This window comes from Dermacentor albipictus, chromosome 1 (genome assembly GCF_038994185.2).
Source record: "Dermacentor albipictus isolate Rhodes 1998 colony chromosome 1, USDA_Dalb.pri_finalv2, whole genome shotgun sequence".
NCBI classification, from domain to species: Eukaryota; Metazoa; Arthropoda; class Arachnida; order Ixodida; family Ixodidae; genus Dermacentor; species Dermacentor albipictus.
In genome coordinates this window covers 373,272,680-373,278,225 of record NC_091821.1, presented here as the reverse complement: position 1 = coordinate 373,278,225, position 5,546 = coordinate 373,272,680, and positions in this window count along the sequence as shown.

The window sequence follows — 5,546 nt, the reverse complement described above, 5'->3', positions numbered from 1 at the left end:
GGCGTGAAAGGGGAGAGAAAAACTACGAAAACAAGGGGAAAATAAATAGAAGACCACCTATTTGGGCACTCTCGCAGAGTCTATCTAATCACCACCTGTAATAACATGGGGTGTGTGTATCCCATACAAATACATATAAAACGTCACACAATGCGCGGTGCTACCTATAGTCACAATTTGTCGCGCAATCCGGTCGTTTTTTTTTTATTTAGCACAGGAGCAGCCTTCATTTAGCCGCTAGCGCCGATGTTTATGTAAGCCACTATCGAAGAATGGTTGTGACAGGCACAGATGTTTGAAGGCAACGTCCAAGATGACACGTGCCAATAAAACACACAAGCAGAAGCTGAATACAGTTGTGCTGATAAAATTATCATGCGCTACGACTCCCCTACAGCGCCATACTCGGCCTCGAGAAGTGCAGCCTTCGTGAGATTACAGAATTCAGCAGGCGCCATTCGACTCCCTCCCGCAAAGTTACAAGCGCACCGGTTTTGGGACGACCATGCTGTTCGTTGTTAAGCCATCAGAGCCGAGTGGGCCAGGTTATTCGGCATCGCAAATTCAAAGTATCAAATCCTCGTTTGGATAAATTGTTAAGTGAGGCCAGGGAGAACAATGAAGAAAACGAATCATTCCTGCCTTCTCACTGCATCGCAGGAAACGGCAATAATGTCCCAGGAGATCGGATCATCGTCTAAAAAAGCGTATATGTCTACAAAAGAAGTTCATTTCTAAACTGAATGTGTTGTGGCGCGTAGCCAAAAAAAAAAAACATAACAAGCAAGGAGTTACCAGAAAGCAGTTCTTTCTCGTTTTTCTTAATCGATTTCGCTACCGTTAAGCATGATGGTGACCATACAGGACCCCCACTGGAAAGCCCTCTCAGATGACCGGGTGCTTTGGGACCGGAAAAAACAGACGAAAGCCATGCGGCACTACGGACACCCTGATGGCTACGCACCGTAATCGATGCGACTAAATTTCTTTTCCTTTCTTTATTTATTAACGCTTCCCCACGCCAACTTTCTCTGCTTCCTCAATCTCCTTCTCCCTACGAAGCCGAAACAACCTTCGGGTTCCAGAAAAAAAAAAAGAAATTACCGTTTTGCGCTGCTCGGGGCCGGAAAGACAATCTAGGTTTGCGCTGGCCTGTGTAAGCCTCCAATGTAATCTCGTGGCGTATAATTGCTTCCCCCCCTTTTTTTTAAAACTTTGCGGCCTGGTCGCCTGCAGTACGGTTTGTACGTAAGAGAAAGAAAGAATATTGGTAAAGATGGCAAGCATAAAAACTTGTTTTGTCGTGGAGTTTGAATCGTCGGTTCTTCCTTCCTCGCCAAACGGCAAGCGACCAAGGGCACAACCGTCGTAAGTGTTCAAGTATTGCCGAATGTTCCGCCCTTTATTTCCAGTCTTCCGAATGGGGCGTGTTATTTCTGTTTTCAGCTAGATTTTTTTCTTATTGGACACTGATTACTGGAGAGAGAGAGAGAGAGAGAAAGAGAGAGTTAATGATAAATGAAAGGTATGGAGGTTAACCAGGACTGAGCCCGGTTGGTTACCCTACACCACGTGCGCTACACTGGGGAAAGGGAAAAGGGGACGGAAAGATTTAAAAAAGAAGCGAAAGTCCACTGGGGATATCGTTCGGTCACTCAGTCCGGATCACAGGCGCTGATTCAATCCGGTAGCTTTCAAATATCTCAGCATCGCTTTTGTGGCCTTTCGTAGCTGCGATATGCGAGGCCATGGCCCCAAGATATTGTTCAAGGTGAACAGTTTTCTATCTAACTGATTGAGAGTTGTGCAGAGGTCATGTCTTTCATTTTCAAAAGATGCACAGTAGCACAGTAAATGTTATATAGTTTCCTCGACACCGCAGGCATTGCACTCGGCACTGTCAGCCATTCCAATCAAAAACGTATATGCATTGGCGAATGCGACGCCCAAGCGTAAGCGGCACGGCATTGTTTCCTCATTACGCGGAAGCGCTGGTAACAGCCGCAATTTCATAGATGAATCGAGGGAATGCAATTGATGTTGGGTGAATTAAGGTGCGTACCACTTCTCCAATGTCATAGGGTCAATGTCAAACATTCCTTCTCCAATGTCAAACAATAGATTGGCCTGCGTTTAAATCACTTATGGAAGACGAATGTCACGAAGGCATTTCGTCCATACTAGAATTTGAGATTGCCAAGGCTATGCAGGATGCTACGCGTTCATTTCGGCCATTGGAGAAATTTAAATCTTTAGCCTTCCATCAAAGACGCTGAGAAATCGACGAAGCCGAAGATCACTTTGCTAGGATCACGTATTCACCTTGCGCACCTATTCCTATTGTCCCCCCATGCTCCCGAGATCCTCGCATGGACACGCCTTTCTCCATCGAATAAGTGGAGGCCGCACTTGCTGGGTGCAGGCGATCTTCCTCACCAGGGCCCGATGGCATCCCATACTCAGCGCTTGCAAACCTTGGTCAAGAGGCCAGAGATGCACTTCTTGGCCTATACAACGCATCATGGCGTGACGGCCTGGTCCCTACCACGTAGAAATCCAGTCGCTTTGTTCCACTCCTCAAGGCTGGCAAATCTTCATTGGAATTGTCATCTTACCGTCCAATAACACTGGCCCGCTGTGTCGGCAAGATAATGGAGAGAATTATCCTTATACGGTTGGTATGGTACTTGGAATTTCCTAACGTCTATCCAGAGGTAATGGCTGCTTTTCGACGTGGACGCTCGTCAATAGATAGCGTTATCGACCTTGACACATACGTACAACACCAGAAACATCTGAAACGAATCACTGCGGCCTTATTTCTTGATGTTATAGGTGCGCACGACAATGTAGATCATCATGCCATTCTCGACGCCTTAGAACCTGTAGGGATTGGTGGACACACCTTTCGCTGAATACGCACCTATTTGAATGAAAGATCTTTCTTTATTTTGACTGAAGACGGACCAATGCCATCTACCTATACCAGTCGTGGTGTACCGAAAGGTGGAGCACTCAGCCCTACCCTTTCCAACCTGGTGCTCGTTGGTCTCGCTGATACATTACCGCAAACGTTCAGCTCTCCGTATATGCAGATGCAATTTGCATATGTGCTTCAGGAGTGACACGTGTACGAGTCCGCACGCGACTTCAGAAAGCTTCAACGGCTGCGTCAACATACCTAAGAAGGCAAGGCCTGGAGCTTTCCGCTGAGAAATGTGCACTCGTTGCTTTTACTCGCAAAGCGATGGCCCCGTATGCTTTGCGGATTAATGACCAAACCATACGATATAGACGAACACACCGATTTCTTGGCGTCAACATCGATAGAGACTTGCCTTGGAGCCCTCACGTATTTTACATGACATAGCGTTTGGTCGCCATTGTGGACCTTCTTGCGTTCCTCGGCGGGAAGTCCTGGGGCGCAACAGTTCCATCAATGTTGCAACTGTGTAAAACCCTGCTTTTGGGCTTCCTGCGGTACAGCTTACTTGTACTAGGAAATACTTGCATTACAAATGTCCGCAAACTCCAGAGTGTGCAAGCACAAGCACTCAGAACTTGTCTCGGTCTCCCAAAAACTACATCATCGGTTGCGACATTGGCCATTGCCAGAGGCGCTCCTTTGACAGTCTACATCGATACAGATGCCCTGAGAGCACATATCCGACACCTGACTCGGATTCCCTCCACCATCTTGCTTGCCTGCCAGCAAAAAGGCCACATTCAACTTTTGCCAAAAGTATTGTAAGACATCAGTTCTACTTGCCATCACAATTTACGCCTGCTACACGACTATCCGACCCGTTGTGGTGTCTGCACCGGCCGCAAGTGCAGTTGACAATTCCAGGCATCAGAAACAAAGCCGGAACGTCTTAGCAATTTTTGAAACAAGCAACTTTGGAACTCATTCACAACGTGCACAGATTCCGGCAACATGTCTACACAGATGGTTCGGTGAAACTCAACAGCTCTGCTGCTGCAGTCTTCATCCCCGCAAAATCTGAAGAAATCAAATTAAAAACTTCATGTGTGATCACATCGACGGGTGCAGAACTCGCAGCACTCCGTGCTGCGCTTGATTTCATGAAGCAGGAACCACCGCTACAATGGACTCTCTTCAGTGACTCCAAGGCAGCCCTTCAGTGCGTACAAAGCCCTATGCGCCACGGACCCAATGAACTGGCCACAGAAATTTGACACATATATCATCACAGCTAGCCATGACAAGGGACACAACATAATCTTTCAATGGTTCCCAGGACATTGGACATCAGTGGGAACGACCACGCCGACGAAGCCGCCCGATCTTCGCATGTGAAGTGGTCAACGAGTCTTCATTCCGCTTTCGCGAACAGACGTCGAGGCTGGGCTGCGATTGATGTTCCGTGATTGTACTTTGCCCCTGTGGGACTCGGACGTTTTCACCATGTGTCGTTTGCGTTCGCCGTCTCCGGACATACGGATGCACGTCCCGCCTGGGTTACCACGACGTGAACAGACCATGCTGTACTGTCTGTGGCTAGGCGTTGCTTTTACGAACTCATATGCTTTCCTTATTGGAATGGCCAACAGCCCCACGTGCGACACATGCAACAGCGAAGAGGCGCTCACACACATTATCTGTGTCTGCCCAGAGACAAGTGATGTGCATAGTACTGGACCAGTTGGACAATCCTCCACTATCAGAACTGAAAGCTTTAGCTTAGTGCTCTGAAAGAACATCCGCGTTGAATGCCTTACTCGCGTTATTAAGGTTCCTGCGGTCTACGGGGATACGGGATAGACTTTAATAACGCCGCCCCTTACCGCTCGATAGTGTACGCGCTTTGTTGTCTCGCTTTCTCTCTATTCCCCCTTAACCCTTCCCCCGTGCAGGGTAGCAACCAGAACTGTCTCTGGTTAACCTCCCTGCCTTTCTCTGTATTCTCTCTCTCTCTCTCCTCCGCAACGTCTATCTCACGGCGGTTTTGATAGAGAGCAAGGGCGTTAGAAGGGCGTCGTTGCTGGGGACTTGAGCAAAGACCCCGTAGGGTACGCCACACTCTGGATAATGGCTTGGGGGGGTCAAGTGACTTGCAAAAGCATTTCCATCTTTGATCCGCTAGCTTATCCATTCGTCGTTTTATCTTCTTTTGCAAGCGCCGAGCTTCTCTGAGGTCAAGAATTGACTTCGTGCGCCTGTACCTCCTTTCAGCTCGGCGACGTAGTGCACGAAGCCTTTTCAACTCAATGTCATTCTCTGTACGCTTTGATGAATGTGTGAAGCAACGCGTACAATCTTGCCATTGCGTCTGCAATTCTGTCTTCTAATTTACGCGCGATATGTTTCTTGCATGTGTCTTCTAAACGACCTCGAAAGACTGACCAGTCGATTTGGCGAGATACAACCGGTAATGCGGCTCTAGTCCATCAATTCTCACATAGGTCGGATTATGATCACTTCCATGGGTTTCAATATAACTGAACCACTGCACGCTCGAAGTCAGGCAACGTGACGCCAAAGTCAAGTCAAGGCAGCTGCTGTACGTTGTTTCTTGCAGAAA